The sequence below is a fragment of the Chiloscyllium punctatum genome, chromosome 26 (genome assembly GCF_047496795.1).
Source record: "Chiloscyllium punctatum isolate Juve2018m chromosome 26, sChiPun1.3, whole genome shotgun sequence".
Lineage (NCBI taxonomy): Eukaryota > Metazoa > Chordata > Chondrichthyes > Orectolobiformes > Hemiscylliidae > Chiloscyllium > Chiloscyllium punctatum.
Window position 1 is genome coordinate 34506696 of NC_092764.1, and position 22479 is coordinate 34529174.

A 22479-nucleotide genomic window follows, 5' to 3' on the forward strand; every position below is an offset into this window, starting at 1 on the left:
GTTTCAAATTGGTGCTTCTTATTTCTGAGATCATATCCTTTGACCCAAGACTTTCCCATGAGGGGAAACATCCTTTCAATATTTATCCTGCCAAGCTCCTTAAAAATGTTATGTGCCTGAATAAGAACACCTTGCATTCTTCTAAATGCCAATGAGTGTTTAACCATTGCTCATAAGACAATCCCTGTTTCCCTCTCTGAACTGTCTCCAATGAAATTATATTTGAGCTTAAATAAGAGAACCAAAACTGTTCACAGTACTCAAGATACTCAGTACTCAGTTGCAGTGAGACTTTCCTACTTTTATGCTCAAATAACATTGACTTCAGACTTCAGGCTTTTGAATTGGCCCTTTTGCCCACAATGTTGTGCTGAACATGATGCCAAATTAAACTAATCCCTTCTGCTTGCCCTTGGTCCATATCTCTCCATTCTTTGCACATTCATGTGCCCATTTAAAAGTCCCTTAAATGCCTGTATCATATCTGACCACCCCTGGCAGCAGGTTTGACACTTCGGCCACTCTCTATCCAAAATAAAACTTGCTCCTCACATCTTCTTTGAACTGACCCCCTTTCACCTTAAGTGCATGCCAATTAGTCTTAGACATTTTAACTCTGTGAAAAACTTCCTGACTGTCAACCCTACCTATGCATCTCAAAATTTTACAGACTTCTATAGACCCCTCAGTCCCTGCTGCTCCTGAGAAAACAACTCTCGAGTTTTTCAAGCCTCTCCTTATTTTAGCTCATACCCTCTCAGCCAGGCAGCATCCTGGTAAATCTCTTTTGCACCCTCTCCAAAGCCTCCATACCCATCCTGTAATGTGACGACCAGAATTGAATGCAATACTCCAAGTGTGGCCTAACCAAAGTCTTATAAAGCTGCAAAGTGACATCCTGACTCTTGTACTCAATTCTCCAAACAAGAAAGGCAAGCATGTCATATGCCTTCTTTACCACCCAATCTACATATGTGGCCACTTTCAAGGAGCCAAGGACTTGAACGCCAAGATCCCTCTGCATATCAATGCTGTTCAAGGTCTTGCCATTAATTGTATATCTTTCCTTAGAATTTGATCTCCCAAAGTGCAGCATTTGACACTTACACGGATTAAACTCCACCTGCCATTTTTCCATCCATACCTGCAACTGATCTATATCCCGCTGTATCCTTTGACAACCTAATCCACTATCCACAACTCCGCCCATGTTTATATCATCTGCAAACCTACTAAACCACCCATCTGCATGTTCATCTAAGTCAGTTATATATATAATACATATATATATCACAAACACCAGGAGGTCCAGTACGGATCCCTGCGGAACACTACTAGTCACAGATCACCAGTCTGAAAAACACCCTTTGTAATGATGCTGCTCCTTTCACAAGGTTATGTTGTCATGGAGTCATAGAGATGTACAGCACGGAAACAAACCCTATGGTCAGACTTGCCCATACCGACCAAATATCCTAATCTAGTCCCGTTAGCCAGCACTTGGGCCATATCCCTCTAAACACGTCCTATTCATTCTGATGCCTTTTAAATGCTAATTGTACCAGCTTCCACCACTTCCTCTGGCAGCTCATTCCATACACGCACCACCCTCTGCGTGAAAAAGTTGCCCCTTTGGTCCCTTTTATATCTTTCCCCTCTCACCCCGAACCTAGGCCCTCTATTTCTGGACTCTCCCACCCCAGGAAAAAGACCTTGTCTATTTATCCTATCCATGCCCCTCATGATTTTATAAACTTCTATCAGGTCACCCCTCTGACTTTCCAGGGAAAACAGCCCCAGCCTATTCAGTCTCTCCCCATAGCTCAAACCATCCAATCCTGGCAACATCCTTCCATATCTTTTCTGAACCCTTTCAAGTTTCATAACATCCTTCCAACAGCAAAGAGATCAGAATTGCACGCAGTATTCCAAAAGTGGAGTGGCCTAACCAATGTCCTGTACAGCTGCAACATGACCTCCCAACTCCTATACTTAATGCTTTGACGAATAAAGGAAAGCATACCAAACACCTTCTTCACTTTCCCATCCACCTGCGACTCTACTTTCAAGGAGCTATGAACCTGCATTCCAAGATCTCTTTGTTCAGCAACACATCCCAGACCTTACCATTAAGTGTATAAATCTGGCTCTGGTTTGCCTTTCCAAAATGCAGCATCTCTCATTTACCTACATTAAACTCCATCTGCTACTCCTCAGTCCATTGGCCCATCTGATTGAGATCCCCTTGTGCTCTGAGGTAACTTTCTTCACTGTCCACTACACCTCCAATTTTGGTGTCATCTGCAAACTTACTAATGATACCCCTTATGCTCACATCCAAATCATTTATATAAATGATGAAAAGTAGTGATCACAGCACATGATCCTTGTGGCACACCACTGGTCACAGGCCTCAAGTCTGAAAAGCAACCCTCCACCATCATTCTTTGTCTTCTACCTTTGAGCCAGTTCTGTATCCAAATGGCTAGTTATCCCTGTATTCCATGAGATCTAACCTTGCTAACCATTCTCCCATGAGGAAACTTGTCAAACACTTTACTGAAGTCCATATAGATCACGTTCACTGCTCTGCCCTCATCAATCGTCTTTGTTACCTCTTCAAAAAGCTTAATCAAATTCTCTTGTCTTTTTCCCCCAAAGAGGTTGTAAAAGTCACAGACTCTGAATAGTCTAAGGTTGAAGGATTTTAAGGCTGTTTGATTACAGCTAACAGATACTGTCCCAGTAAAATGGCTTTCAGGTTTATAAAGAAAACTTGTATAGTGAACGGGGAGTGGTCAGTCCTCCCAGCTCAGCTTTTCTCTGGTTTGGTTTCATCTGGCTATTCACTGAAATCAGTCAGGCAGTTGTAAAAGCTGCTTGACCCAAAAAAGCAGATCCTCCTCTCTGTGATATCTCTCCTGTAAGAGCCCGTGTTTGATTTTAACTTTTGTGCCAAGGAGTGTTTATGGAGATTGTTGCAAGTATTGGGAACAGCATCGTTATGGGATGATCTGTTGGGTTATTAGATAGGCTACATTATTCGGAAATGAGGAAACTGGTGAAATCTACATTGATGCCATAGGGTTGGAGGGTCCTGAGGCGGAAGATGAGGCATTCTTCCTCCAGGCATTGGATTGTAATGGAATGGTGATGGAGGAGGCCCAGGACCTGCATGTCCTTGGAAGAGTGGGAGGAGGAGTTGAAATGTTTGGCCATGGGGTGTTAGGGTTGATTGGTGCGGGTTTCCTGGAGATATTCTCTGAAGCATTCTGTGAGTAGGAGTCCAGTCTCCCTAATGGAGAGGAGACTGCATTGGGAGCAATGGATACAGTAAATGACACGTGTGGAAGTGCAGGTGAAACTTTGATGGATGTGGAAGGCTCCTTTGGAGCCTTGGACAGAAGTGAGGGGGGACGTGTGGGTGCAGGCTTTGCAATTCCTGTGGTGGCAGGGAAGGTGCCAGGAGGGGAGGGTAGGTTGTTCGATGCGTGGACCTGATGAGATAGTCACGGAAAGAACAGTCTTTATGGAAAGCGGATATGGGCAGGGAGGGATCTATATCTCTGGTGGTGGGGATTATTTGTAGGTGGGGGAAATGGTGGAGGATGAGGCAATGTATGGAGGTTGGTGGGGATGAAAGGTGAGAATCGGGGTGGGGGGTGTTCTGTCCTTGTTCCGGTTGGAGGCGTAGGGTTCAAGGGCAGAAGTGCGGGAACTGGATGATATGCGCTGGAGGATCTACCATGTGGGAGAGGAAATTGTGGTCTTTGAAGAAGGAGGCCATCTGGTGTGTTCTGTGGTGGAACTAGTCCTCCTCAGAGCAAATGCAGCAGAGCCGGAGGAATTGGAAATAAGGATAGAATATTTACAGGAGACAGGGTGGGAGGAGGTGTAATCCAGGAGCTGTGGGAGTCGCTGGGTTTGTAGAAAATGTCAGTGTTAAGTCAGTCACCGTTGATGAAGATGGAGAGGTCCAGGAAGGTGAGGGAGGTGTCAGAGGTAGTCCAGGTGAATTTAAGGTCAGGGTGGAATGTGTTGGTGAAGTTGATGAATTGTTCAACCTCCTTGTGGGAACGCAAGGTAGCACTGATGTAGTCATCAACATAGTGTAGAAAGGTCTCCTCTACATTGGGGAGACATGACGCCTACTCGCAGAGTACTTCAGAGACTATCTCCAGGATACCCGCACCAACCAACCCTACCACTCCGTGGCCGAACACTTCAACTCCCCCTCCCACTCTGCCAAGGACATGCAGGTCCTGGGCCTCCTCCATTGCCACTCCCTTACTACCCGACGCCTGGAGAAAGAATGCCTCATCTTCCGCCTCAGGACCCTCCAACCCCATGGCATCAATGTGGATTTCTTCATTTCTCCTCCGCCCACCTTATCCCAGTTCCAACCTTCCAGCTCAGCAGCAACCTGTCCCACCTGTCCATCTTCCTTCCCACCTATCTGCTCCACCTTTCCCTCTGACCTGTCATCCTTATCCCCATCTCCATCCACCTACTGCACTCTCAGTTACTTTCTTTCTGCCCCACCTCCCCTCCCATTTATCTCTCCACCCACGAGGCTCCCAGTCTCATTCCTAATGAAGGGCTTTTGCCTGAAACATTGATTTTCCTGCTCCTCGGATGCTGCCTGACCTGCTGAGCTTTTCGAGCACCACACTCTCGACTCTAATCTCCAGCACCTCCAGTCACTTGAAATAGTCTACTTGGAATTCAGCAAAACTTTTGAGAAGACTGCTAGCAATTTTGGCAATTAGGATCCATAATGAAGTTCTTTCCTGCTTTTTTTATATTCCTCACGGGCCCTGTCTGATTTTAGCTTCCTAAACCTTACATAGCCTTTATTTTCCCTTTTGACTAAATTCACAACCTCCCTCATTATCCAAGGGTCCCTTACCTTGGTCCTCCTTACTTGAACATGCTCATCCTGAATTTTCATCAGCAGGTCTTTCAGCAATTCCCACATGTCAAAAGTAGACTTGCCAGATAACAGCTCCTTCTAATGAACACTCGTTATCTCCTGTCTAATATGGATGTAATTTGGCCTCCCCCAATTTAGTACGCTGCCACTAGGTCCTACTTATCCTTATTCAGAGCTATCTTAAAACTTAAGGAGTTGTGATACTGCTTCCAAAATGATCTCCCACTGAAAGGTCAGTCATCTGGCAAGGCTCATTTGCCAATACAAGGTCCAGTATGGTCACTTCTCGAGTTAGACTACCCATGTACTGTTGCAAGAAACCTTCTTAGATACACTTACATTCTGCCTGTCTGAGCCTCTTGCTCTAAGGGAGTCTCAGTCAATATTGGAGAAGTTAAAGTCACCTATTATGACAACTCTGTTTTCATTACATTTTTCCACAATCTGCCTATATGGTTGTTTCTTAATATATCGCTGGCTGAAGGGGAAGCCTGTAGCATAATCTTATCAGATCGAGTCTGCCAATCCTCAGTCCATTGGCCCATCTGATCAAGATCCCATTATAATCTGAGGTAACCTTCTTCGCTGTCCATTACGCTTCCAATTTTGGTGTCATCTGCAAATGTACTAACTGTAGCTTCTATGTCACATCCAAATCATTTATATAAATGCATCACCAAAAGTATCTCTATCGCATCACCACTAACTTTCTTGGCTGAGTCCTAAAAAAATGAAAGTAACTGACTGGCGATTTCTATTTTTATCTCTAATTTCCAGGATAGGCAGTTCATTCGGTTTTTACAAAGAAATAATCTGCTTCACCCAATTTTCAGAAGTTTGCCTATTGAAGATTTATCTGTTCCTGACATCCTGGTGTCATATGACACTACTGTGTTCAGTAGAACAGATTAAAAATAAATCAAGCAGCTCAGAATGAAGTGCCTATGAAGTGCTGTGGACCAGTAACAAGGAACAGCTCATCTAGTCTAGAATAATATAAGCGTAAAGAGGAGACTGTTCTCTCTGCATGACACACTGGGCCATGTAAGCAGTTGCAGTTATTGCTCAGGTCCCTGCCAGAAGGTGGCAGAAGTAGGGGAAAGCACTCAGTAGGGGACTTTCTCAGCCCCAGAAGTACTTTGAGGAGAGGAATTGGTGCCTTTGCAAGAGTTACGGGGACAAAGCCAGAAACCTCAAAAGTAGGGGTGCAGCAGAGGTGTAGAAGGAGTTGGAGCCAGATAGAGTGGGGCAAGGTTTATGTAGATATGTGGAGAAACAGCAAAAGGAACCAGAGGGGGCATCCAACTTCTAAGGACCAAGGAGACTGGTCTGGAGAGAACAGATTTCTCACAGAAAGCCAGAGAAGCCTTGATATGTTGGAGATAATGTTCATGTTCTGAAAGGCAAGTCAGCAATATGGCTGATTCAAGTATGGATTTGAGATTGCAACAGTATTTGAAGTGTTGAGCAATGGTCATCCATTGTAAGGAGTTTATTTTTTTCAGAATAGGTTTTTCATGAATATACTTCTATGTTGGTTGTTAGTGGAATAAATGATTACTTGAGCCAGAACCTTCATGCATTCTTTGCTAGTTGATGCATAAATTCATGTTAGAACACTCACTGTTCTTCTTTACATTTTTATTATAATTTGTGATTGAAATTTTGAGCTGAGGATTGAACATGACCCTTGGACTGTAGGCAACAGCTTATTTTAAAAATAAATAAGTAAACAGATACTTGTTTAGTAGCTGGGAAGATCCCAGTCTCTGTTCTCTTCAAGGCACTCCATGACCAGTGTGTTCCTCACTCCAAAGGTCTGTTATTGAGGATGTGTTGGGGAAAGGTGGGGTTGGGGGGCAGGGGGAAAATCTCATCCAGAGGCTCTGCTTCATACAAAAATCAACATGTAACAATAGCATCAGCACAGCCTTATGTTATAAGCCTTACATTACACAGCCTCATATCCTTCAGAACTCCATCAAGAAAGGAAAAAAATACATAAAATAAGTGACAGCAAAAATAAAATCAAAGTAAAACAAATCATTCCATTATTCTCTTTTAATAAATGACACTTTTTGGTCTGATATGTTTGTTTCAAATGCTTGCAGCATGATTGTGGCCTAGAACTTAAAAAAAAAGTAGTTTCCTGATTCTTTAAAAATCCATATTCCATTGGTATAGTATGTTAATAAGCAGTAAATCTTCAAATATAAGGTCCCAGTAACAGAATTTTCAACTAGTAAATGGAGAAATCTGAGGATGTGGATTTGTTACTATGGCAGTACAAGACTGACTAACTTTTCTTTGCCGCCACTAAATTTGAAAACCTTAACTTAACCGACATGCAATTTCTGAAACTCTCTTTGGTAGGATTTGTGAGATTAATAATTTAACATATTGTGCTATAGGGAGAGGCTGAATAGCTGGGACTATTTTCTCTGGAGCATTGGAGGCTGAGGGGTGACCTTATAGAGATTTATAAAACCATGATGGGAATGGTTAGGGTGAATAGAGCAGGTCTTTTCCCCAGGATAGGGGAGCCCAAAACTAAAGGGCATAGTTTTAAGGTGAGGGGCAAAGATTTAGAAGGGACCTAAGGGGCAATGTTATCATGCAGAGGGTGGTCCTTGTATGAAATGAGCTGCCAAAGGAAGTAGTGGATTCTGGTACAATTACAAAGTTATAAAGACATCTGGATGGGTATATGAATAGGATGAGTTTAGAGGAATATGGGTCAAATGCTGGCAAATGGGACTAGATTAATTTACAATACCTGGTCAGCATGGACAAGTTTTGCCGAAGGGTCTGTTTCTATGCTTACAGCTCAATGAATCTATGCTCTGAATCCTTAAGTTCGAAGCACTGAGTTTTAGAAATTCAATGATGCAACTGTATTAGCAAATCATTTATTATAATGACTTTTATTTCAATCTATAGGAATTTACTTCTAAGGTTCCCTGAAGTCCATTCATGGCAGTGCCTTTACAGAATGAAAACAAACCAATGGAATTCCTCACTCTTTAGGTTCAATCGAGTTTCCCTGGCCCAATCTGACCTGACTAAAACGTTAAAGTAAACAATACAAAAAATTTCTAACCTTTTAAAGTTAATTAATTGATGAGCTCATTTCCCTGAGTTCCCTTTTGCACAGTTTAATTCACAAGAGAGGTTGAATTCTTCAGAAGATGAATCTTATTAAGGAGAAGAACGCCTCCCTTGCTTTCTCCACCTCCTCCACTGAGGTTGCACCAATTATCTTGATCATGAGGCTTAACAGAGTTTCCACAAATAATTGAAACTTTAAATAAAGTCAGCACTGTATCTGAAATGATTAAAGTCATATGCATTCCTGTTGGAAGGTTCTTCAGTTTGTCAATGTGAAGTCAGTTCTTTTTTGAGTTCCCGTCTGCACTATACCAATAGTGAAATCAAGATGTTTTATTAATTTTGACATTCTTAGTAACAATAAAAGCATTCTATTTTTGTAAAACAAAATCAGCTGTCTTTTCAGAATACAATTTGACATGAACTAGGACTTATACATATTTTTAAAATGATTTTTTTTGAAGTGGGGAAATTTACATACATTTGGAATTTTTAAAAATTGGTCTAGATCATAACAATGAAGACATTAGACAACTTCGATATTTTAAGAAAAGATAGCATATCACAGGAGACATTGGAAGTTGCACTATTTGTAATTTACATGGACTGATCTGTGTAAAGTGCTTTGAGAGTTTTCTAAGAGATTTTATAAGGTATAATATAATCTTTCTTTTTTTAGACCCTCAGAATCTAGTATCTAACTTATAATATCTGAAATCTGTATTTTAAACTCAGAGCTTAGAACATAATCCTTAAAAGCTTTTTCACACTCAAGGATAGTCTGCACTCGTCTCTTTATTCATTAGGCTTGAACTACTCTTCATACTTTCTATTTAACACTCCTATGAAAGCATAGGGCCAGATTTTTGCTATTGAGGTTGGTAGCTGGATTTAGGGAATTGCCTGAATCACTGGACTTCATAGGTATGAGATTTGAGAAGATTACAGAATACTAAAAGGATTGGATAGACTGGGCCTGGAGAAGATGCTTCCAACAATGGTAAAGACTAGGACATGAGGGAACAGCCTTAGCAAGAAAGGATGACCCTTCAGAACCAAGATGAGGATGAATTTCATCAACCACAAGGTGATGAGTCTGTGGAACTTGAATTTCAATTCAATTGAAAAAATGTGGAATTAAGAGTCTAATGATGACCATGAATTCATTGTCAATTGTTGGCAAAAAACATCTAGTTCACTAATGCCCTTTAGGGAAGGAAACTGACATCCTTACCTACATTTGAATCCAGACCCACAGCAATGTGGTTGACTCTTAACTACCTTCTGGGATGGGCAATAAATACTGGCCTAGCCAATGACACCCTTATCTCAAGAATGAATTTTTAAAAAGTAGGTGGATTACATCAATTGTATTTATTTCTTCTAATTGAAAGAGGAAAATTAAATGCTTGGGAAAGGAGTTGTGAGCCAGCAGCTAACGAAAGCAAACCACCTGTCAGAATTAACTTAAGGTCAAGTTTAAACTGGCCTTTGACCTGAAACTCATAGACCTTCAGGAAAGAAATTAGGCTGATCACTCCTTTGGGAATAATGCCATCATTCCAAGGGAACCTTTTTAAGTTATTATTTCACCTTAAGTAAAATAAAGTCCACCCCCTTTTAAGTAATAATATAAGCCAAAACATTATTGAGAAAATTGATTACAAATGTGATTTTGAAAGTCTAAGATATCTTTAGTTAAGAGCTGATGCAGGGTAACTGGTAGGAACCCCCTGCAGTGTAGTAAGACTTGAAGGAATCAAGCTTCTCCTTTGCCCACTCACCCACAGCTTCGATACTAGGAAGAAGAATCACTCCTGCCAGAAGCAATCAACTAGAGGGAACAGGAACGTTGCAGATCTATCTAAGTGAGAGGGAGCCTTGTAGTGGGCTTTGCAGAGTGGGAGTCATGGGAGCAGTTACACACCAAAGGTGGGAGTGTCATGGAATAGCTTTCAGCAGTCCCTTCCCTTCTTGATACTGAACTTTTTAAGAGACATCGTACCTGAGAATACAACTTTCCCCTCTTTTGGAATCCCTTGGCAAACACAGCAAGGCTTGCTGGGAAGTCTTCAGGAAGCATGGGAAAACCATGTAATTCCCATCAGCAGTTCACTATTATCCTTTAGGGAAGGAAAGTCTGCCTTCCTTACCTGATCTGGCCTTTGAGACTCCAGATGCATAACAATGCCCTCTGACTAATAGTAAGCCACTCAGTTGCATCTAACCACTACAAAGTCTGATTAAAGAAACTAAAGCTAGGAGGACCACTTGGCATCAACCAAGGCACTGAAAATTGCAACAGCACACACAGCCCTGTCAGCTTTACAATGCCCTCCACATTAACATCTGGAGACTTCTGTCAAAATTGAAAGTGCTGCCCCACTGAATAATCAACAGCACAATGGCATACTGTTGGGAGTAGGTTACCCTTGGAGTCCTCAACAGTGACTCTGGACCTTACTAAGTCTTATATCATTAAATCAAACATGGTCGATGAAATCTAATCACCACCTACTGATTTGCCCCCAACCCCTCAGCTGATGAAACAACTCTCAGAAATGTTGAGCAACACCTCAAGGACACATTTAGGGTGACAAGGCACAGAATATACTCTGAGCTGGAGAACTTAATATTCATCACAAAGAGTAGTTTGGTAGTATTACCATATACTAAGCTGTCTGAGGCCTGAAGTCAACATAGAACAGCACAGAACAGGTCCTTTAGCCCACGACGTTATGCCGAGGATTAATCTTCATGTAAAATAACTTAACCTACGCACCCCTCAACTCACTGCTATCCATGTGCATATCCAGCAGTCGCTTAAATGTCCCTAATGACTCTGCTTCCACCCACCGCTGGCAACGCATTCCATGCATTCACAACTCTCTATGTAAAGAACCCACCTCTGACATTCCCTGTATACCTTTCTCCTAACATCTTAAAACTATGACCCCTTGTACCAGTCAATAAGTTTGCATTTTCCAAAATCTGCCAACCTATGAGTTCTTCAATTTCTCTACAGCTGTTAGGGGGTCTGCAGAAAACCCCCAATGAGGAGGCTGCTCCTTTGCTGTTCTGAACTTCTACCCATACTGACTCAGTAGACAAACCTTCCTCAACAACCTTCTTTTCTGTAGCTGTGATGCACTCTCTGATAATCAACCTGCAGCCAATTCAGTTCATTCTATATGATATCAAGAAATGGCTAAAGGCACCAGATGCAGCAAAAACTAGAGGCCCCCAAAACACTTTGTCACCAATACAGAAGACTTGTACTCCAGAACAAACAATGCCCCTGGCCAAGTTGTTCCAGTACATTTACATCAATAGCATCTATTTGACAATGTGGAAAATTGTCCGGGTCTGCTCTTTCCAAAAAAACAAGGTTTGCAATGTTGATGTGTGTAAAATTGTAAAAATGGGGAAGTCCATTGCATGGTCCCTTGAAAAGATTGTGTTTTTTCAGTGCTTAGCGTTAAAATTTATGTCTGAACAGCAGTTTAAAGTGCAGGTGCACATACAGCACCTAAATTGAAACATTTTGTGTCAGCATTTTTACCAAGACAACAAGATTTTTCAAATTTTACCAAGCAATTTAAACCAAGCCCTCAGATACTGGAAACCTATCACATTTAAACCTGATGGTTTTGACTACTGGGAACCAATCAGACTGTAAAAAAATTAATAAGTCATCAACAATTTAAAAGATATGAGTTTTTTGAAAATTTGGGGAAAGCTAACTGCCATTTGCCAGAGTTAAGAGTCCTCATCTCTTAAAGAGAGAAATTGGCTCTCTCAGTCATCTGTGTATTAGAGAAAGCACAATCTAAGTATCTAAATAACATCAGTACTAACGTCAGAGAAAGCATTTTGGATAGAAGAAAATGACTGAGAAGGCATTTCGGAAAAGGACGAGAAACATTTTGGAAGACACATTCTATGAGAACTTGGAGAGACGAAGTTTGAATTTATTGCTTTGTTATATAAGTGGAATGCGTATTTATTCAAACTGCATCCTAATAAAATCTTGATTTATTCTGGATTTGGTAGTTAGAGAGAAATTGCTCAGTTTGTTAGTTATTCTGTTAATCTGTACACTGCTCGAGTTAGATAAATAAATTGTTACTTGTTGATTGTAGAGTGAGTGAAAGGATTTAATTTCATTTAACCACTCCTTTATAATAAACCGGGGGGTGAGAGGTAGACTATACCACTTGTCACTCTTCTTTATCAGATTATGAGGTGAGCTTCTTTGGGTGTTTTGGTTTTAATTATCAGAGATGTGTCAATCTCTCCTTCATAACACAAGGCAAACCCAACTTGACTGACTGCAGCCCCGATGGTTTACTTTCAGTTATCAAAGTAATGGAAGATGGTGTTGACAGTGTTATCAAGTGACACTCCAGAATAAATAGTTCATTGATGTTCAGTTTGGGTTCTGGCAGGCCTACTCAGCTCCTGACCTCATTTCAACCTTGGTTCAAATATAGACAAAAGAGCTAAATGCAAGAAGGGAGGTGAGCATGTCTACCTTTACATCAAGTCCATAATTGACCATATCATCCAGGAGCCCTTTCAAATCTAGAATTGATGGAAATCAAGGGCAAAACTAATTTGAGTCATACTTAATAGAAAGGAAGATGGTTGTGTTTCGTGGAGGCTAATCATCTTAGTTACAAGACACTGTGGCAAGAATTCCTCAGGGCCCTCGGCCCAATGATCTTTAGCTGCTTCATCAAAGACTTTCTCTCCATCAGAAGGTCAGACATGGGGATGTTCGCTAATGATTGCAAAAATGTCACAACCATTCATAACTCCTCAGATTCTGAAACAGTTTGTGTTTAAATGCAGCAAGATCTGTACAATATTCAGGCTTGGTCTGATAAATGCCAAGGAGCATTTGCGCCAGACAATGACATTTCCAACAAGATAGAATCTAACCATTTAATAGCACATCAAATGGCTTGATATTTAATAGCACTGCCATGCCTGAATTCTACCACCCACATCTCCCCGTCAATACTCTGATACCATTGATATCATCTAAACTGCTATATGAATGCAATAGGTACAGCAAGTCAGAAGCTGAGAATTCAGCAGTAAGTAACTCACCTCCTGAGATCTCAACGAGGTAAAAACAATGACTGCAGATGCTGGAAACCAGATTCTGGATTCGTGGTGCTGGAAGAGCACAGCAGTTCAGCAGCATCCAAGTAGCTTCCTGAGATCTCAAAACCATTCTCACATCTACAAGACATAAGTCAGATGTGTAATGGAATACTCTCTACTTGCTTTGATGAAAGCAGTTCCAACAACTTTCTTAAGGAGTTTGACACTATGCAGGCTAAAGAAATCCATTTGATTACCACCCCCTCGAACATCTTCAATGTTCACTTCTTCCAGTACCAATGCATAGTGGCAACATTATGTACCATATACAAGATGTACTACAAAAACTCAGCAAGGCACCCTAGACAGCACCTTCCAAACCTACAATGTTTATCACCTGCAAGAACAAGTGATGTAGTTACATGGGAATACCACCAAATGGCCGCCATGTTCTCTTCAAGCCACACATCATCTTGACTTAGAAATATGTCATTGTCCCTTCACTTGATCAAAATCCAGGAACTCACTTCCTACTAGCTTAGTGGGTGTACTCACACCAAATGGACTGCAGCAGTTCATGAATGCAGCTCAGCACTAAGCACAGCGCCCCATCCTGTGAATGAATAAAAAAAGACAATTCTAAACCAGCATTGGATTCTGGTGGGTTCAGCCATAGTGGAAGTTATCTGGCTCATCAATGAGCCTAATGACATCTCACTGGTAGTCGACAGATATCCCACATCAGCCCTGTCCGCCCTCTTCCTACCAGGCTCTCTTCCTACCGGGAGATGGCCATGGGACCTCTCCTATGATTATATGCGACCTCCATGGTTTCTGCCTCAAATGCTACATTAACTCCAGGTCCTTAAATCACATTGCCAGACAGAAATTAAGGTCATATGCAATAAAAGAAAATCAAGCTAAAGAAATTTCTGACTAAAAAGGTACCATTTTCAGATTGCTACCTTACAGACAAGAGCAATTTAAATAGCCAGTGGTCTATTCAAATTAAATCTTTCATTTCAATTTAGTACATTAGAAAGTGAAAACATGCAAAAACATCTAATCAATATGGAACAAAACTAGCTGTAGATATATGCAATAAGGTAGTATGGAGTGTTTTCCTCATGTTTCATGGGAATAAAATGAAAGTGCTGAGAAACTTGTGTTACTTGTTTTAGTGGTTCATTCTTGCACCATCCACCACAATTGCCAACTGGTCTTAGAAATGGTCGGCATGTGCATCTGCTATTTAACTTGGATGCTTCAATAAGACTTGTAAATTTGGTCCTACAAACTGCCTTCTGCCTCAAGCCAATTTTAAGATTCCAATGGTCAAAACAGTGCTAATTCCCCAGCAGTAGTCATAAAGCAGTCTAGCCAGTGACCTTTAAAGGACAGTTTCAGGCTGTTTACAAAAATGTTGCACTTCTATTTTCTCAATTTGCAGTTGATGATGCAAGAGAACCATGAAGGCTACCCCAATGGTCTCATCAAAGTCATCCACTGCCAGTCTCACTGTTCCGCTCAAGTTCCAACTCCTGCTTGAATGCTCACTGTTTGTCCATGAGATGGAAATGAGGTCTGAGCCTCTCAATGATTTTGGTGAAGAAGTGAAGCTGTCAGCATTATTTTGTACTGTCCGCTGCCAGCTCAGGGATCATCAGTGATTAATATTATGCTCTAATTGGAGGAATTACAAAATGTGTTTGTGACACAAAAAAATATGGTTGCATAGGTTTTCAAGGCTTCACATGCTCCTTTGACGTACCTAGTCTTCATTCATGTACCTATTGCTGATTTTTTCCAAAGGATAAGTGAATAGACTTTCCCACAGACTTTTAAGAATGTTTGTGGTAAAACATTTTAACCAGATGGCTTTATACTAAAAAAATGTTGCAAATAGTTTCCAGATCAGCTGTCACTTTATACTTCAACTGTTTCTGTTTTTATTATAAACAATTGTGTCTGATTGTGTTGCTGTCAATGCCAAAGTGCTTACCCTTTCATAATCTATAAATTCCTTCCTGCTTTTCTTTTCTATCACACCTGCCAAACAGATTTCCAGTATCTTTTCATAATTAGCTACAACATACAACTATGATAAATGTACAGGCAGCAAATTCAGATGTCTATAAGGCTGAAACAGCAATAAAATGTTCTGAATTTTGTAAAATGCTGCTACAGTTCCAAAAATTGTGAAGATTATAAAGTTCAACTGTCGCAAACATTTTGTGCATAAGCTTCTGTAAGGTTCTAGTCTCTGGATATAACCATTAAAAAAATCTGTTTTGTCAATTTCAAAGATTTTTGGTAAACTAGTTTTAATGCTCCTTTTTAGGTTCCTTCATTACCTTAGATTGAAGAACAAAAATATAATCAGCTGCCAAACTTTCTGATGCTATTCTTGATCCAATGTGAAAACATAAAGGTTTAGATTATTCAACTTATGTCATTTTAACCTCAGCACTGAAGTGTTGATTGAAAATTTAGCCTAAATAGTTTAATTTACATTCCAATTCCTGTAACTTTCTTTTGGCAAACACCAAGCCTCCACTCAGAAGCTGACTGTCACATTCCAGTGATTCTTTTAAATGCATTTTATTTTGAGGCTATAGTAAGAAGTTAGACCAACAGGGAAACCTCAAAATGTGAAACTCTAATTCTATTCCACAACTGTGTGTGAAGACACTGACTAAAAGTTTAGCAATGCCCTGTGGGCTGTGAAAAATCAGATGTGTTGTGCCAGGACATATGGTCCAGCATCAAGCACAGAGAGATCATGGCACAGGGCTGATAGCAGTTTGCTCAACTGCTCTCCATGTCAGAGTCAGAGACAGCATTAAAAAGTCATATCCACAAAAAAAGTACATATGGCACAGATTGAATAAGATAACAGTATCAAAATTCACTGTTATTACTTTATAATGAGAAAACAGACTGAAACTATGTACATTAGGTTTAAGATTGTTTCAGCTTACTTGGGTGAGAATCGAGGCTGCAGGATAGTGAGGTAACTGGGCACAGAACTGTGGTACAGGATGTCATTCAAGTGGGGTAAGTAAAAAGCGAAGGTAGTAATAGCAGGGAACAGTAAAATGAGGGAAGTGGTACTGTTCTCTGCAACAAACAGCCTGTGCTGTCTTCCTGATCCCTGGTACTTTCCCAGCTTACCACTATGTGGTACTGGTTTGATGTCATTTGCTACCACTAACCTTCCTTTGTCTATGTTTTGACTTGGATCACTCTCGCTGTTAGTACCAAAGGACATACTACATAAGGTCTCTATAGAAGACACACTGTTCTCAGATAACAAGAAGATTTACTTATGAGTACTACAATTGGTCAGGTTTAATTACTAGGACATTTAGAAGTTGGTACAGATACATCACATCCCTCCAAAAGCTGGAGTAAAAGCCCTGTCTCCATTTACAAACAGTGTGTGACCTCAATAGAATGGTGGTGCCAATTTAACATGAACATTGTCCCATTCAGAATCATTACTTTATACAAAAGAACTTTCCTGTTGTGGCAGAATCTAGAACGAGGGATCAACCCTTTTAAAGCAGACTTGAGGAGATTTTCTTTCTCACAAAGGATTGTGAGCCTTTAGAATGCTCCTCTTCAAAGGTGTTAAAAGCAATTTCTATGATTTTTTTAAGGCAAAGGTAGGTTGATTCCTGATAAGCAAGAGATGAATGGTTATCAGAGATACATGAGCATGTGCAGTTGATGTTACAGTCAGATCACCCATGATCTTACTGAACAGTGGAATAGGCCCCAACAGCTCTGTTGCCGATACCTGCTCTGAACTCGTATGGTCATATTTATGTTCACAAGATGATCTGATCAAACAGCCAGATCCACGGATTTTCTACTTTATTGTCGCTCACTGCATAAAACAATAAGTTACATCATATAAGCCAGGCTAACAACTATTTTAAAAAGTCCAAAGCCAATAAAGTTGCAGACGAACACATATGAACCACCAAATAACACGACACAATAACAGTATTTGTATTAATTCAAATTTTGGATCACTAAATACCCAGTTCAGGCATTCAGCAGAGCATAGCCCTTTATTTTGTTATATTCTGTGTGAAGTGTTTGCATTTGTGCTTGTGTTTTCTTTTGTGCATACATGAGTAGGGATATCAGTGTGATCACTTCAAAAGGTTTCCAGAATAGTCCTTTATCAATAATTGAAAATAAATTTGAACATGTACTGGAACATGTAATTGAAATGTGTAATATAATTCATTATTCTATTAAGAAGCCATCCACAATCTGCTCCTGCTGAGGATGTAAGTTCCTTGTACTAATTTGTGTTACTTCAGACATTTTTTCTTGCGTCTAATACAACAAGCAGCCTCCATAGACAATCCCTACACTCCATTGACTGAACCAAAATGTTGTGTGTACAATATCTGCAATGGTATGTCCTCAGCAAACAACATACTTGCTTTTTGTTTATTGAATTACTCATAGGATTTCTATTCTGCACTTTGTCACTTCAGGAAATGACTAATATCAGTCAATTCAGACAGCAAGCTAACAACTAAACGAACAGCTGGAGTCATTCACAGAAGTAAGTCAATATTTGACATTATCAGTCAAAAGATCCTCTTGAATTGAACACAAGTGCTTTTTTGTAGAAATGCATGGAACAGAGAGTAGCAAATCTGATATACAGACATGAAGGATAAATTTTTTGAAGACCTAAATCAAGTTTGCAAATCATTTTAGGGCAGCAGATTAAACAGACTGATTTGTGACAAATTGAAATGTTACCTGTGCTCTAGAGTTGGATACCAATGTAAACTGTTCACAGGTTTGCTGACCACACAAGCTTTTACTCCTATACTGCCCATAGCATTCAGAGATTGGATGCATTTGTATGTAAACCTCCTCCTACATTTCTATCACAGATCTAAGTTTTGCATTGTGTGTACAAAAATACATTTTTGTGGAAATCCAAAAAAGGAACTGTTACAAATTTTCATATTAATTTACTTCACTGAAAGTATAAGAAAGAGAAAACAGAATACTACTTTGTTCTTCAGGAACTTTATCATGTAATAAAAGTTGAGCTTCACCACAGGTTCAAAGAAAGCAATTTAAAATACTTTGTGCTTTTTATTCTCGTGGTTACGTGCCTATTTGGCTCTGAAACTGAACAATGGCCCAGCAGATACAATGAACTTAAAGTACCACACAGGGGATAGGCATTATTTGCAAAGAACCACACCAAAAAAACATGTGGTCCCGTATGGTTTTATAAACTTGCTTCTGATAGCAGCTCTTTTGATCAGTAAATCAGATTTGTGAAAGTCTAACAAATTTCAGCACGAGCAGTCTCCAGAAAATTATCTTCCTTTTGTGTTTTTATGTGCATATTTAAATTATAGCTGCAATGTAACAGGACTTCATTAAAATTCATCATTCTACTGGAAACAACTGTGACAGTTTCAAGCACTATAGTACAGCATATAAACAGAATGTGCTCTTTTCAAAATAAATTGGAATAGAACAAAACATGGTCTGTTTTGAGGTAGAATTTCTATGCAGTGGCATAATTCCATCCAGCTTTCCTTAATTTCCTTCCACAGCTGTTCATCTCTAAGCATCTTCCGCTGGAGAGTTGATAAACTGGCCAGATGTATGACTTCCAACGCAAATAGGAATGGCAATTCATGACTAGACTATGAACAAGGATAGTTCTGCAGGATATAGCATTGTATGCCATACAGCAATCTGACCAGTCTGATGCCCAATAACTTGAAATATTTAGTATCATGACATTGGTTCTGTGACCATTTAAACATGAAGAAAATATCCTATACATTCTAGAGAAACTCAGCTGGGTCTGGTAGCATATGTGCAAAGAAAGCAGGGTTGATGTTTCGAGTCCGTTAACACTTCATCAGAACTTGAGTCACCAGACCATAAACCTGAAACGTAAACTCTGCTTTCTTCCTATGTGTGCTGTCAGACCTACTGAGTTTCTCCAGCAATTTCAGACTTTGTCTCTGATCTCTAGCACCTATTGTTGTTTATGTTATTCTAAACATTCTGGTGTTCCTGAAGTATTCTATTATGCAGCCCTCTTTGAAAGCCATCGTGAATATTCAAAAACATCACAAGATTTTCCCAAATTGAACAAAAATGTTAAATGTCAAGGCACAATTCAACTACCTGTAAAGGTACTTGATTGACTCCAGGTTAATCCTCATTCCTTTGTATTTGGACTTTCTCTGATGTCAGTCGCAAACACATGGTGAGATTGTAATGGAACCTCTCTGAGAGGAGGTAGACTATATGGTCAAAGCAGGTCATTCTTAGCTCAGTCTCCAACCACAGAGCACTCAGCTTTCAACATGTCTATCTTACATCAGCAGCAAGAGGGATAAAAAGAGTAAGAAGGTAGTTCTTTCAGAATAAGTAAAAATGTGTGGCTTTTTGTGTTTGATTTATTTTGGGGGGGGGGGGCAGTTTAGTGAATGATTTGGCCTTTTGCACTTTGGTATTGGAGTTGAACTGCAATCTTTTCCTTTTGGTGAGTTGTTCATGCCTATCCAGGAGAACTTAAAGAAGTATCAGCTACAAAGCAACGAAACCCCAATACAGGGTGCCTAATACCATTAGGGTTGAGGTAAAAGACAGTGAAGTAGATACACTTATCAACCTCACCATATTCTAGTGTACAGTCTGCATGGTCGAGCAGGATGAGGTGTGCTCGCATTTTTTCTTGCACAATTTATTCAGATAAAGCCCTGATATCAGGACCCTGAAGAAAGAAGGTAGTTTGATGTCACTACAGCCTGACATGTTACAAACAATCCAATTCTTTTATGCTGGGCTCTTTACCCAGCCTGTCCTCTAACATAGAGATCTATAGAGATTTGGTGACAGAGCCTGGACAAAGTGCTGACTCTGGATTAGCTGACAAAGGCCATCAGGTCCTTTAGATAAATGAACACCAGCTACCTGATGAAGGAGCAGTGCTATGAAAGCTAGTGCTTCCAGATAAACCTATTGGACTATAACCTGGTGTTGTGCGATTTTTAACTTTGTCCACCCCAGTCCAACACTAGCATCTCCACATCAGAACTCCAAAAAGTGATAGTTAACAAGTAGATTGTATTATGTTGGATGAGACCCGAACCTGCAGGAAGTGAATGAGTCTATGTTTCTGGCCAGCAGCATGTCTGAAGCCATGAAGGAAGGTATCATCACCCTCATCTACAAACAGTAAGGGGAGTCGTTAGAAATATGAAATATGATTTTGTGGCTTAATGTGAACTAAAATTTACTTCCAAGGACCATCATCAAATGAGTATAGCCCTGCTCTGGAGTTGGTGATCCATATCCATACCTCTGCTGCCCCTGGGTCTGACAGCCTTGCGCCACTCAGGGATCCAGCAATGTGTAAGAGAGGGGATTGGATACTCACAAAACTAGATGGTATATGTCTCCAAAATGGGGTTTCAGGAGGTAATCTTAATTGGATTCAACTGTTCTCAAGAAACATCAGTCGCTCAGTTTCAATTAGTAGATAAGAATAGTTATGTTGCTGGTTCCTTTAGAACTAGCAATTATATACCAGTTACATAAATGGTAAATATGAACAGGAACACTTTATAGCCAATGCTCACACATCCACAGCTGGTTCTAAACTGGACCAAAGCTCTCCAATATAGGTTTGAAAACAACAAAGGGTAAGAGAAAAATCTGGCATGATCATCCCATTTTCTCAAACACTATCCATCAATAACTGTACCAGTCTGAAATCTAGAAAACACTAGCAGTGCAAAAATGAGCCGATGCTCAATACAGGCACAATGGATACGACAGGAGATGTGTGCAGTTAATTCCTTTTTCCCTTATAACGCTGTAGTTGTTATAAAGGTTTGTGTTGCATGACAAATAGTGAATCCCAAACACAGAGGGATTTACAAAAGGACTTCCAGAAATAGTAGGGTCAATTTTAACCTTGTCGACTCACTAGAGATCATGGAGTTTCAAACAAACACAGGCAATTATCCACTAACGTTCTGTTGCTTTAACTTGGATTCAATTTTAACCTGCTCTTCACACTCACACTGAAAACTGACAGGGTCTATCTTTAAGGCTGTACATCAGACTCTTATTACATCATTGGTGCACAATTGTTGTTTTAAATGGAGGCCTGGACAGGAGGGTTCTTCTAGGCTTCACAAGATAATTAAAGACTGTGATAGAACATAGAACATAGAACATAGAAAAATACAGCGCAGTACAGGCCCTTCGGCCCTCGATGTTGCGCCGACCGAAGCCTACCTAACCTACACTAGCCCAATAACCTCCATATGCTTATCCAATGCCCGCTTGAATGACCATAAAGAGGGAGAGTCCACCACTGCTACTGGCAGGTCATTCCATGAACTCACAACCCGCTGAGTAAAGAAACTACCCTTAACATCTGTCCTATACCAACCTCCCCTTAATTTAAAGCTGTGTCCCCTAGTAACAGCTGACTCCATACGCGGAAAAAGGTTCTCACAGTCAACCCTATCTAAACCCCTAATCATCTTGTACACCTCTATCAAATCTCCCCAAACCTTCTTTTCCCTAATGAGAACAGCCCCAAGTGCCTCAGCCTTTCCTCATACGATCTTCCTACCATGCCAGGCAACATCCTGGTAAACCTCCTCTGCACCCGTTCCAGTGCCTCCACATCCTTCCTATAGTATGGCGACCAAAACTGTACACAATACTCCAGATAAGGCCGCACCAGAGTCTTATACAATTGCAACATGACCTCAGGACTCCGAAACTCAATTCCTCTACCAATAAAGCCCAGTACGCCATATGCCTTCTTCACAGCACTATTTACCTGGGTGGCAACTTTCAAAGATCTGTGTACATGGACACCAAGATCCCTCTGCTCATCCACACTACCAAGTAGCCTACCATTAGCCCAGTAATCCATCTTCTTGTTACTCCTACCAAAGTGAATGACTTCACACTTACCTACATTGAACTCCATTTGCCACCTTTCTGCCCAGCTCTGCAACTTATCTATATCCTGCTGTAACCTGCCACATCCTTCTTCGCTGTCCACCACTCCACCGACTTTCGTATCATCCGCAAACTTGCTCACCCAGCCTTCAAGCCCCTCCTCCAGGTCATTTATAAAAATGACAAACAGCAATGGTCCCAAAACAGATCCTTGTGGAACACCGCTAGTAACTGCACTCCAAGATGAACCTTTACCATCAACTACTACCCTCTGTCTCCTTCCAGCCAGACAATTCCTAATCCAAACCTCTAACGCACCCTCAATG

The 22479-nt window shown here is 40.5% G+C and overlaps 1 protein-coding gene across 4 annotated transcripts in view; it reads right to left on the reverse strand.

Annotated features, from left to right (window-relative positions):
• The window catches only part of znf469 (zinc finger protein 469), a 345185-nt gene that overhangs the window by 223778 nt on the left and 98928 nt on the right, over positions 1-22479 (reverse strand). The gene's annotated exons all lie outside the window — the stretch shown is intronic.